General features: G+C 39.9%; 1 non-coding gene across 1 annotated transcript; it reads left to right on the top strand.

Moving 5' to 3' along the window:
* Window positions 1-11954: 11954 nt before the first annotated feature.
* LOC141675652 (small nucleolar RNA R71) lies at window positions 11955-12061 on the top strand. The gene has a single exon (XR_012556294.1). It is a non-coding gene; the product is annotated as a small nucleolar RNA R71 (small nucleolar RNA).
* Window positions 12062-14585: the final 2524 nt, after the last annotated feature.

Below are 14585 nucleotides of genomic sequence, written 5' to 3' on the forward strand. Positions count from 1 at the left end.
ATTAACGTAAAGCTTCTTAAGGCAAACACACTGAACTATGAATTAAATATTATTTTTTCGCATGGATCCTGCGGAGGGTTTCGGTTTTTTTTAAGATTAAATTTACGTTTTCGCTGAGTTTATGTGCTAAAAACCCTTCACTAGTGGCCATGCACCGCCGATTTCACCAACTCCGGCGAGTCAGAGGTCGCCGACGACGACGGCGACGACGAAATTGCAACTTAGTCCATCGATTTTTTGGGATGGTGACTTTAAGTCACCAAGGTTTCTGGATTTGCAAAAACGACCCTGACACTTTTGCAAACTTACAGTTTTAACCCTACGACTAAAACTTTCAAAACCTTACACTTTACCCCCTAGAATTTATATTTTAAAAATTGTTTTTATTTATTTAGTTTAATTCCAAAAATCATTATTTTATTTCTGAAATTTATTTTTTAATTTTAAAATAAATCTTAATTATTTAATTAACTAATATTAGTTGATAATTAATTATTTAATTAGTCAATTAATTTAAATATTAATTGATTAATTAATTAATTAGTTATTAATTCATTTTAATTGATTATTTAATTAGATTTATTTATTTATTTAGATTTAAAAATCCTGAAAAATAGTTTCGAGCTTTAAAATAAAATTTAAAATTATTTTCAAAGCTCAATAATTATTATAAAATTATTTTAAATTCAGATTCGGGTGTTTAAACCCTACTATTTAATTATAAAATGATTCGGAGACCCATTTTAATTCCGAAAAATGTTCAAAAATTCATCTTAAATACCTGGAAAATCATTTTAACCCCGAATCTTCTTTGAATAATTATTTGGATTGAATATCTTATGTGCTATGTGCTATATGTGAACTGATTGAGGTATAATATGACTGTACGTGCATTGTTTGACTGTTTTTGCTGTAACTTTCAATCCGTGCGTCAGATTTAGGTGAAACGAATGGTAGATATAAGCATGTAATGTGTGGAATGAAATGAGATTTAATATTGATGCATACATGTAATGTTTAAAATATGATGCGAGACGTAGAAAGGGAAAATAAGTGGTTAGTGAGTGGGAACTAATTTACGAGTGCATGTAAAGTAAGAGCAGATTGATAAGGCAAGTATTTCTACTCTTCCTTGTAATATAATGGCAAGTATTCCTAATAGTTCTTGTTTTATATTGGAAGTACTTTGAAGTACTTAACCCTAAACCCTGATTCTTATCAAATCTTGAGCCGCAAGCCTGATTTCTTGTAAACCATTGATTGTTGAATTCTTGGATACAAACCACACCTATACGATACTACTCCATAAATACATATCTACCACATACTGATTATTGATACGAGATTTCTTAACATACCAACTCATATTGCTTCCAGATAAATATTTTTTATGATTCAACTTATTGATCTATATTGCTTATCATATCTTTATCATAGAATTGGATTGTTTTTAAATATGGACTAGTTTCGTGGTCAGACCAGATTTGTGGTCATGATAGGCCAATGTGTGCCTTGGATCCAGAATATAGAGCAAAGCTGGGAGCCTTGCTCGAGGTTAGTGCGTGACTGATCAACAGCCTAACCTTGGTTTTTAAAATGAAAGTGAATATCCAATTCTAATCATGCTTATCAGAAACTTGATATCTTATATCATTTCAATTGATCATTGTTAATTTCAGTGACTGTCATTATGACTTGCTGAGCTAGTTAGCTCACTCTCGCAAATCTGTTTATATTCTTTTGCAGTGAAAAATAAAACTGGTGGTAGCGAGGATCCCCAGACAAGCGTGCGAGCTAGGTATCCAAGTTGAATTGGGATAAGCTAGCAGATGATGTTTGGTTTAGCTTGTGTTGATAGTTTGTTATAAAGTTTACTTCCGTTGTAAGATAAATAAACTGGGATTTGGAATGTTTGTAATATAAATAAGGTTGTGGTTTGTGGGCATACTTTGAACTGTTACGATCCGTGGTTGTGGTAAGTAGGGTCATTACATACATATTATTATTTTCATAAACAGGTTTATATGGTGTGTGTGTATGTGTTGTGGACCCCAAACTTCTGACCCGGGTTTGGAGGGCGCCACAGGATTGACATCAGAGCTATAGTTTAAAAGTCACTGTCATAAGTCTAGATTGTCGGGAATGGGTAGAGGGTTAAGATTAGTATTAGAAAATAAAGAAATAGAACATCGAGAGGTTGAGTGCGACTAAATAGTAGGTTTTAGTATAATTCGTGATGAGATTCTTATCTAGTTACGTGATTTCCAGATAGCAGCGATGGCAGATTCCTTTATCCCGATATCATCTGATTATTCGGAGCCTTCAGTCGAAAGACCGTCATCTGATCCACGTCCTACTCTTCCACCGGTATCAGTTATAACACCTGTTGCGACGGCTGCACCATTGTAAACTATTCCACTTCCAGGTGTGAGACCACCTATTCGAGGACCTCCCCTGCTGATTTTGACTCTACCAGACATTCGGTTGCGGGTGCATCTTTCTAGTTTACTCCACACCCTGTTCCATACTATAGGTATGAGGCTCTTCTTTTGGAACAAGTAGCCCTGTTGGCACAAATCCGGGAACTACATCATATTATAAGGATAATATATGTTGACAGGAATGTGAGGGAATTTCGGAATGAGATTCAGGTGACCCGGAGAATACTTGAGGCGAGACTTCATGGAACTACTTGTGAGTATGCAGCCCCGGATGCTCTTATGGGATGGGCTAGAGAGGTATTGGAGGATTTTGAGAGGCTTGGTAGACCAGAGTTTCCTTGAAGCTAGACGATAAGAGATGATGTAACAACTAATATATGTATAATAGTGTGTAATGTGTATTATCAGACTTTTGGTGGGTATATAAATAAACTAAACTTGCAGAATAATGGATAGGCCTATTGTACCTTTGCATTTAATAAAACATTTCGCGCTTGTTGTTAGGGCGAAAAACACGCGCTAATATTCACGCAAGTATACGCGTTCACAAGTAATATAGAATACTTTCTAGTTCCTTCCCTCAGAGACTCAGACTAATTTATTGTCTAATTTAACTCACTCACCAATGTATGACTACTTCTCAATGTTAAGATAATAACACTTAAAATTGTTGATTAAATATTAACTATAATTAACTACTTAATTAACCACTTAACTAACACTTCAATTTATCAATAATAAAACACTCATGAGATTACAACTTCATTATTACTTCCTTCTATAGCCATAGTTATTACCTTTAGCATGTGACAGTGATGATATTAATCGAATAACACGAAACTGATAAAAGCCAACTTTCATTGTACTAATACCATTCTACCAAACATCCACAATTAAGATAGAAGTTGAATAGTCATCAATTATGTTGAGTTCCTATATTTCTACAGAAATTGACAACACAACGATTTAAGCACAAGTTATCCCTTTTGATTACATAGGGCAAATAAAACTGTTAGAGTTACCCACTAATCATGCACAACGTACATGAACCTATGCTAGCATGGCAAGTTCTAAATCTCAAGATTCACCGTCACTTCACAAGAAATTAACACCCTATCTTATATGTTCGCGACGCACATAAGACGAATACGCACAACCAATACTAGATATCATGCAATCATCACATACTAAAGTATTAAACAATTAACTAAAGAATTCCATAATAAATCCGTTGCAACCCCATGATCACGATTAGCCCATAATAGAACTTATCGCCATCATGGGTTCATATGAAATCATGATAAACAAACACAAGAAAATAATAACTAAACTGATTATATTAAAACAGAGTACGTCACAAGAGTAAATAAGTCAAAGCAAGAAAACTAGCATCCAACGTTACAACAAAACAAGAATCACAAGAATATATGCTTCCTCTTCATTGCTGTGTGCTAAATCGGTCTTCTTCCTTATCTCCTTCGCTTCTTGCAAAACACAATCTAAAACATAATCTCCTCTTAATACTCTATGAAAACGTCTCAAATCTACTTATATAATAGTCCCATAAAACTCAGATTACATAGAAGTTGGAAGCCAAACAGAAGTAGAAGTCTAAAATAATATATCTTTTTCCCCGACCCTGCGCGGCCGCTCAGCATTTCTGCGCGGGCGCGCAAGGCTGCTGCGCGGCCGCTCAGCATTGCTGCGCGGGCGCGCAGGACCCTTCTGGAAAAATTCCATGTTTGCTCCGTTTCTTCGCCGTAATCTGCCCGTTCTTTTCCTCTCGCAAAGGTGAACACATGCCAAGGCTTATTCTTGATGATTCCTCCTCCGAAATACAACTAATACCCTGAAATGCATAAATACTAGAAAAACACATCAAATACACAAAATACTTGATTTCAAGACACCAATTTAAGCCATTTTAAGACGTTCTAAGTGGTATAAAATGCCACTTATCACACCCCCAAACTTAAATCGATGCTTGTCCTCAAGCGTCACAGACTCAAAACAAATAAAAATATGCATGAATGCAATCTATATGAAAATGCAACGATCCCCCTTGCTACAATTAACCAACCAAATTGTCACGTCTCAACGAATGCAGTTAGACACTAAAGATCAATAAAGTCATGCAAACGGACATACAGCCAGAAACGTGGTGTGTGCAAATGCTTAACAGATATGCTTTGGAACTAGACCAATTACTATGACTAGACTATCCTCAAGGCAATCCTACGATTATACAAAGAATAAAAATTCTAGGCACAAAGTGATATACAACACTATAAGAACTCTGGAGCTTACTACGGAATCGTGCTTTTTATTTACAACTCAAATGCTTATTTGACCGTGCAATGAGTGAGGTCCACAAAAGACTTATACAATGGTATCCATGTAACGAGCGTTAGGTTAGCGGATCCCAGACTCTAAAAGCCTTAGGTCACTAGGCACAAAGTCCCCTAAGAACTTAATAACTCGAATACCAAAGAGCCCACTCTTGATCAATTATGCAAATTTTTTTTTTTTCTCTGAGCAAGTGCGTTTCGCTCCATCTTGCTCAACCCTAGACTACTCGCATAACATGCGAGCCGGCTACTAGCCATTTGACGCCTAGCCACAACTAGCAACAAATTCCATTTTTACTCCATTTTTTTTTCTTTTTCATGCCTTTACCACTAAGAACCTATTATCAAATTCTAAGCATAATAAATAGATTATCCTCGAAAATAATCAGATCATAATAACAATCTAGTCCTTAAGCATTCTCTAAGACTTAGTGACAATACAAGTACTTCTAGCATGCATATCAACCTGCACAACTTAATAACACTTTCATGCTATCACTACACTCGCATCAATATCACAATTCAGTCGATAAATCATTGCAAAAGGGATCATGGTATATGCATGAGCTATATGATATGACAAACAAATAAAGCTATATATAAAAAAAACTATATGGCAAAAATTATGCAACTATATGAACTAACTATCATGAATATGCAGCTATATGACACACACAAAATATTCCTTAACTACCACCCCCAAACTTAAAATCTTCACTGTCCCCAGTGAAGGTAGTAGAAAGGAACACAGGGTATACCTACTCGGAGTCATCATCATCATCACCCTCAGTGGGTGGAGTATCAGGCGGCGGGTATGCAGAGTCCTCACCAAAAACTGGCCACTGGATATCAGCTCCAAGGCCTCGAAAAGCAGTCCCTAACGCAAGGGTGAGCTCCTGAGCAAACCTGCTCTGCGTCTCATACATGGCATCCATCCGCCGTGAAAGCCTCCTATACTGGGCATCACCCATCCCAGCACCCTCCTGAGCTCTCGAAGAACTAGCCTCACCACACCCTGGCCTGGCCATAGTAGCACCTCGTGCTGGACGCCCTCCTGGAAGACGATAACCCAGCCCATGTTCCTTAGGCTCACCACCGATCCACTCCTGCATCCCATTCAGAGTGCCAGAATCTATCTGAGCTGCTGGCAACTGCAACTGCTCATGAGCCGGCCAGTTCACTCCTACTGCTCGGCATAGCTCTGTAACCGTGGATGCATAAGGGATGTTCATATGCTTTGCTCCCCTCAAAAACTTCAGAATTCCTTGGTAGATAAACTCACCAAGGTCCACATAGTATTCCACATTCAGAATTCCCCACAACAACTGTGCTCTCTCAACTGTGACCTCGTGTGCATGTGAAGAAGGAAAAATATTAGCACATATAAATGCATTCCATGCACGGGCATACCTGTTCATGGCGATCGCCGGAAAGTGACGATACTCATTATTGGCTGGACTGCGGTTCCAAACTGTGCCCGGTCGACAGAGAGTTGCACAAATCAAATCCAAGTCAAAGTCCTCAGCAGTCTTTTCATTCCAGTTCTCCTTCTCGGGCTTTCTCTCTCGCTGTCCAATCACACGGCGAATCGCCGCAGGATGATAATCAACCGTCAGCCCACGAACTACAGAAAACCCATTCTTTTCAGCCTTCGCGTTCGCGTAGAACTCGCGAACAACACTCATTGGTACTGCTTCGGGTGACTCACAAAAAGCTATCCACCCCTTCTCTGCAATCATGGGCAACAACTCACCATCCCTCCCTGATGGTAAAAACCCCCTCTCCTTCAGAATCGGCTTCCCCAACAGCCTAGTGTACTCCTCCTCCACGGCTCTATCAGTTAACCGAGGCCTTGCAGCAGTACCCCTTGATGAATCAGCAGTAGGAACTGTGCTGCTGCTGTCAATAGTGCGTGCTCTCTTGGGTGCCATTGATTTGTGAATAAAAGTGTGTAAGAACTGATTTTTGATGTTTATGAGAGGGTTTAAGTGTAGGAAGTTGTGGGAGATATGTAGGATAGGTGTATGTATATATAGGGTGTGGAGTAGGTTAAATTAGATTAGGAGTGGGGTTGAGGGATAAAATCATGGGGTAATGGGAAATGAATTCGTGGGTTTATGGGCTGTGATAGGTTTTTGTGTTTTTGTTTTTTTTGTTTTTTTTTCTTTTTTTTTTTGAACTGCAAAAAATTTTCTGGAACTCGACCCCTGCGCGCCCGCTCAGCATTTCTGCGCGGGCGCGCAGAAAGCTGCGCGGCCGCTCAGCATAGCTGCGCGGGCGCGCAGAGGGTCTCTGGAATTTTTTTTTTCAGCCCCTTTTTTCTGATTTTTTTGTGTTTTTGGATAGGTTATTAACTTCTAAGGGGTCCTGTAACAATAATTCATGGGTTGCCTCCCATGCAGCGCTTCTTTTTCGTCATTAGCTTGACGTTCCGTACCTTTCTCAAGTAGTCAACAAAATGGCACTAACCACCTCTCGGTTTGCCATGTCCCCATAGTAGTGTTTCAACCGCTGACCGTTAACCTTGAATGCTTGGTCCGAATCATTCTCAAAAATTTCCACTGCTCCATGTGGAAACACAGTTTTGACAATAAAAGGTCCAGACCACCTTGATTTCAACTTCCCAGGAAAAAGTCGGAGCCGAGAGTTGAATAACAGAACTTGTTGCCCTGGCACAAATAACTTAGGATGTAGCTTCCTATCGTGCCACCTCTTCACCTTTTCCTTATACATTTTGTTATTCTCGTACGCTTGAAGTCGAAATTCATCAAGTTCATTAAGCTGAAGCATTCTTTTCTTACCAGCTGCATCTAAATCCAGGTTCAATTTCTTCAATGCCCAGTAGGCCTTATGCTTAAGCTCCGCCGGTAGATGACATCCCTTACCGTACACCAACTGAAACGGTGACATCCCAAGTGGAGTTTTGTATGCTGTTCTGTAAGCCCAAACAGCTTCATCGAGCTTTAAAGACCAATCCTTCCTTGACGGACAAACAACCTTCTCTAGAATGCGCTTTATCTCTCTGTTAGACACTTCCGCTTGACCATTTGTTTGCGGATGATAGGCAGTAGCTACTCGATGATTCACATTATAACGCCGCATCATAGAAGTGAACTTACGGTTGCAAAAATGCGATCCTTCATCACTTATGATTACCCGAGGTGTTCCAAACCTTGTGAAAATTTGCTTATGAAGAAAATTTAGCACTGCCTTTGCATCATTTGTCGGTAAAGCTTTAACTTCGACCCATTTTGAGACATAATCGACTGCCAGCAAGATGTACTGATTATTGCAAGACGAGATAAAAGGCCCCATGAAATCGATTCCCCATACATCAAAGACCTCGACTTCAAGCATCACATTTAATGGCATCTCATCCTTCCTTGACAAATTTCCCACTCTTTGGCAACGATCACACCTTAAAACAAACTGATGAGTATCCTTGAACAAAGTAGGCCAGAAAAAACCTGCTTGCAGAATACGAGCTGCCGCCTTCTCACCTCCATAGTGTCCACCATAAACCGTGGAATGGCAGTCTCGTAATATCCCCTCCGTCTCACAGAACGGGATACATCTCCTGATGATCTGGTCAGCTCCCTGTCTAAACAAATATGGTTCATCCCACATATACCACTTCACCTCATGCAGAAACTTCTTCTTTTGAGCGGATGTCAAATTAGGAGGCATTATATTGCTGACAAGATAGTTTACAATATCTGCAAACCATGGTTCTTCCTCCTGAATTGCAAACAACTGCTCATCCGGAAAAGATTCATTGATTAACGTCCTATCTTGTGAAGTAGAATCGGGATTCTCCAACCTAGAGAGATGGTCAGCTACTTGATTCTCAGTACCTTTTCTATCTTTGATCTCTAACTCAAATTCTTGAAGTAAAAGCACCCAACGAATGAGTCTCGGCTTCGAATCCTTCTTAGAAACCAGATAGCGAATAGCTGCATGATCAGTGAATACTGTCACTTTCATACCAAGCAGATAAGATCGAAATTTCTCAAAGCCAAAGACTATAGCCAAAAGCTCCTTCTCACTAGTGGTGTAGTTCAATTGGGCCCCATTTAAAGTCTTACTCGCATAGTAGACCACATGGAAGAGATTTTTCTTGCGCTGTCCCAGAACTGCACCTACCGCATAATCACTCGCATCACACATCATCTCAAACAGTTCTGTCCAATCTGGTGCTGTAATAACTGGTGTCGTGATCAAACTCTCCTTGAGAGTCTCGAATGCTGCCAAACATTCATCATCAAATTTAAAAGGCACATCTTTCTCAAGTAAATTGCACAACGGCTTAGATATCTTTGAAAAGTCCTTGATGAATCGCCGATAAAAACCCGCATAACCGAGAAAACTACGGATTCCTTTCACCGAATTAGGTGGGGGAAGATTTTCAATGACTCCCACCTTGGCCTTGTCCACCTCCAGACCTTTGCTAGAGACCTTATGCCCAAGGATAATGCCTTCACGCACCATAAAATGACATTTCTCCCAATTAAGCACCAAATTAGTTTCCACGCATCTTTTGAGTACGGCGCGCAGATTATTCAAACATTCATCATATGAGTGTCCAAAGACGGAGAAGTCATCCATGAACACTTTGACGTTATTTCCAATCATGTCAGAGAATATAGCCATCATACATCTCTGAAAGGTGGCCGGGGCGCCACATAACCCAAACGAAACTCTTCGAAAAGCAAATGTGCCAAATGGACAAGTGAAGGTAGTCTTTTCCTGATCCTCTGGTGCAATACAAATCTGATTATACCCGGAATAACCATCCAGAAGACAAAAATACTCATGTCCCGCCAATCTGTCAAGCATTTGATCAATAAATGGAAGAGGGAAGTGATCCTTCCTTGTGGCTTTGTTCAATTTTCTATAATCCATGCATACTCTCCATCCTGTAACTGTTCGAGTAGGGATGAGCTCATTATTTTCATTTGCGACCACAGTGATACCTCCTTTCTTAGGTACACATTGCACGGGGCTCACCCACGAGCTGTCAGAAATAGGATAAATGATGCCTGCATCTAGCCATTTCAGAATTTCTTTCTTCACCACCTCCTTCATGATCGGGTTCAGTCTTCGCTGCTGTTCCACAGTTGGCTTACTTCCTTCCTCTAGCAGAATTTTATGCATACAATATGAAGGACTTATCCCCTTGATGTCTGCTATGGTCCATCCTATAGCCGATTTGAATTCTCTCAAAATCCTTAAGAGCTTGTCTTCCTCACTACCTGAAAGGTCAGCTGAAATAATAACAGGTAACGTAGATGAATCACCTAAAAAAGCATACCTCAAGTGTTCAGGTAATGGTTTAAGCTCCAAGGTAGGTGCTTCCTCTATTGATGGTTTGAGCTTCCCTTCAGCATTCTTAAGGTCAGAAGTACCAAGAGATTCAAATGGTATGTCGAGCTTTCGCTTCCATGGAGAAGCGTTCAGATATTGTAATTGCTCGTTGCTATCTTCATCATCGCTGTCAAAATCCCCCACTAAGGCCTTTTCCAATCCATCAGACATTAGCATGTGATCGAGTTCCGAAGTAACCGCAGAATCAATCACATCCACTTTTAAGCACTCCTCATCTTCTGTCAGGAATTTCATTGCCTTGAATACGTTGAAGGTCACATCCTGATCTTGGACCCGCATAGTAAGTTCCCCTTTTTGCACATCTATCAAGGTACGGCCAGTAGCCAAGAAAGGCCTCCCCAAGATTATGGGAATCTTCTTATCTTCCTCAAAATCCAGAATAACAAAATCTGCAGGAAAGAAGAGCTTATCCACCTTGACAAGCACATCCTCAACTATGCCCCTTGGGTAAGTAATGGAACGGTCAGCCAATTATAGCGACATGTATGTGGGTTTTGGATCAGGCAGATCCATCTTTTTAAAGATCGACAAGGGCATCAGATTAATGCTTGCTCCCAAATCACAAAGGCACTTGTCAAAAGTTAGATTGCCAATGGTGCAAGGAATGGTGAAGCTTCCTGGATCTTTCAGTTTTGGTGGTAACTTTTGTTGCAGAACCGCGCTGCATTCTTCCGTGAGAGCAACGGTTTCAAGGTCATCCAGTTTCACCTTCCTTGAAAGAATAGTCTTCATAAACTTCGCATAACTAGGCATTTGTTCCAGAGCCTCAGCGAAAGGTATATTGATGTGAAGTTTCTTGAACACCTCCAGAAACTTCCCGAACTGTCTATCCAGCTTTTGTTGCTGCAATCTCTTAGGAAAAGGTGGTGGAGGATAGAGCTGTTTCTCCCCTGTATTAGCCTCAGGCAGAGTGTGTTCAACAGTAGTCTTCCTTGGTTCCGCCGCTTTCTCCTTTTGCTTAAATTCTTCATCTCTAACTTCAGCTTCGACTTCTTTTGCCTTTTCAGCATCAGCTACTTTTCCAGACCTTAAGGTAATAGCCTTGACTTGCTCTTTAGCTTCCTTCCTGCCTGGTACTTCCGTGTCACTGGGAAGAGTGCCAGGTTGACGATTGAGCACTACATTGGCTAATTGACCGATTTGATTTTCCAAGGTCTTGATAGAAACCGCCTGACTCTTGCACAACAGCTTAAGTTCCTCAAAATCAGCACTAGTAGGTGCAGCTGCACTTCCTTGTTGAGGATATGATTGCCTTGTAGCATACTGCTGTGATTGCTGGAATCCAGGTGGGTTAAACTGTTTACTCACTCCTTGCTGATATGGTGGCTGAATAGCATTCTGATTATTCCCCAACTGAAATTTGGATGATTTCTGTTGTTAGGATGATAGGTCACTGGCACAGGCTGCTGTTGTCGCTGATAATTATTCACATACTGAACAGATTCGTTGATAAGAGAACACTGATCTGTAGCATGAGAACCTGCATAAAGCTCACAAACCATAGCTATTTGATTAACTCCATACGTAGCCAGAGAATCAACCTTCATTGATAGCGCTTGGAGCTGGGCTGCAATAGCGGTGGCTGCATCAACTTCCAGAATACCTGCGACCTTGCCTGACGTCATCCTCTGAGTTGGGTTTTGATGCTCATTTGCAGCCATCGTCTCGATAAGATTGTACGCCTCAGTATAGCTTTTAGCCCATAAGGCGCCTCCAGCTGCTGCATCGAGCATGGGCCCCCAAACCATTATAAAAACCAGTGATTACCATCCAATCCGGCATTCCATGATGTGGACATTTTCTCAACATTTCCTTGTAGCGTTCCCAAGCCTCGCACATAGATTCTGTAGGTTGCTGCGCAAACTGAGTGAGAGCACTCCTCATAGCAGCAGTCTTTGCCATTGGATAAAACTTCACCAGAAACTTTTGCGCAAGATCTTGCCACGTAGTGATGGACCCAGCTGGTTCAGAATGTAACCAGTCTTTAGCTTTATCCCTCAGTGAGAATGGGAAAAGCCTCAACTTGATAGCCTCATCAGTCACGCCATTATACTTAAAAGTACTGCAGATCTCGACAAAATTCCTTATGTGCATGTTGGGGTCTTCAGTTGCCGCTCCTCCAAAAGAAACAGAATTCTGCACCATCTGAATAGTGCCCGACTTGCTTTCAAAGGTGTTAGCTTGAATAGCCGGATGAAGGATGCTTGACTGAATGTCATCAATTTTAGGCCGAGAAAAATCCATAAGAGCTGGATCAGCTTGAACAATACGATCTCCCATGTTTACTGGTTCTTTCTGCTCAGTTCCTGAATCCGAATCCTCAAAATCTAACTTCTCCGGTGTATCAAGAACTTCGTCTTTCTCCTCAGCTGTATCTAAGGTCCTCTTGCGAGCACGAGAACGAGTTTGCATAAACGCTTGCTAAAGTACCTGAAACACAACCGAAAAGAGTAATTAACTACTACGTCCTAATCACTGAGTCCTAATGACCAATGATGGTAAGTACATAAACTAAACAAATACGCCGAGTCCCCGGCAGCGGCGCCAAAAACTTGTTAGGGCGAAAAACACGCGCTAATATTCACGCAAGTATACGTGTTCGCAAGTAATATAGAATACTTTCTAGTTCGTTCCCTCAGAGACTCAGACTAATTTATTGTCTAATTTAACTCACTCACCAATGTATGGCTACTTCTCAATGTTAAGATAATAACACTTAAAATTGTTGATTAAATATTAATTATAATTAACTACTTAATTAACCACTTAACTAACACTTCAATTTATCAATAATAAAACACTCATCAGATCACAACTTCATTATTACTTCCTTCTATAGCCATAGTTATTACCTTTAGCATGTGACATTGATGATATTAATCGAATAACACGAAACTGATAAAAGCCAACTTTCATTGTACTAATACCATTCTACCAAACATCCACAATTAAGATAGAAGTTGAATAGTCATCAATTATGTTGAGTTCCTATATGTCTACAGAAATTGACAACACAACGATTTAAGCACAAGTTATCCCTTTTGATTACATAGGGCAAATAAAACTGTTAGAGTTACCCACTAATCATGCACAACGTACATCAACCTATGCTAGCATGGCAAGTTCTAAATCTCAAGATTCACCGTCGCTTCACAAGAAATTAACACCCTATCTTATATGTTCGCGACGCACATAAGACGAATACGCACAACCAATACTAGATATCATGCAATCATCACATACTAAAGTATTAAACAATTAACTAAAGAATTCCATAATAAATCCGTTGCAACCCCATGATCACGATTAGCCCATAATAGAACTTATCGCCATCATGGGTTCATATGAAATCATGATAAACAAACACAAGAAAATAATAACTAAACTGATTATATTAAAACAGAGTATGTCACAAGAGTAAATAAGTCAAAGCAAGAAAACTAGCATCCAACGTTACAACAAAACAAGAATCACAAGAATATATGCTTCCTCTTCGTTGCTGTGTGCTAAATCGGTCTTCTTCCTTATCTCCTTCGCTTCTTGCAAAACACAATCTAAAACATAATCTCCTCTTAATACTCTATGAAAACGTCTCAAATCTACTTATATAATAGTCCCATAAAACTCAGATTACATAGAAGTTGGAAGCCAAACAGAAGTAGAAGTCTAAAATAATATATCTTTTTCCCCGACCCTGCGCGGCCGCTCAGCATTTCTGCGCGGGCGCGCAAGGCTGCTGCGCGGCCGCTCAGCATTGTTGCGCGGGCGCGCAGGACCCTTCTGGAAAAATTCCATGTTTGCTCCGTTTCTTCGCCGTAATCTGCCCGTTCTTTTCCTCTCGCAAAGGTGAACACATGCCAAGGCTTATTCTTGATGATTCCTCCTCCGAAATGCAACTAATACCCTGAAATGCATAAACACTAGAAAAACGCATCAAATACACAAAATACTTGATTTCAAGACATCAATTTAATCCATTTTAAGACGTTCTAAGTGGTATAAAATGCCACTTATCACTTGTACTACCAAACTTTCATATATATATATATATCAGTACCTTTCCTTTTCCAGCATAGTCATTTATATTACTGTACCTGTTTTACCCCACTTATTGCACCAATAATAAACTCTTGTCATAACATGTGCCTCTATTCCCTAATTGTTTACATTAAAGAAGCATGCGATTTACTTAGTTCCATAATTGAAAATGTTTTCAAAAAGAGATATTTCTGTTTTATAAAAACTTTTCAGAATAAGGGATTTGATTTAAAGGCTCAATAAGTTGTTTGATTCTTTACATAAAATGCCTCCCAGAAGAAATACCCATTCTACCCACCAGAATGAAGAAACCAACAACAACAACAATAATAACATCCAAGACAGCAATAACCGGAATGACAATCCAAGTCCC

This window comes from Apium graveolens, chromosome 7 (assembly GCF_009905375.1).
Source record: "Apium graveolens cultivar Ventura chromosome 7, ASM990537v1, whole genome shotgun sequence".
Taxonomy (NCBI): domain Eukaryota; kingdom Viridiplantae; phylum Streptophyta; class Magnoliopsida; order Apiales; family Apiaceae; genus Apium; species Apium graveolens.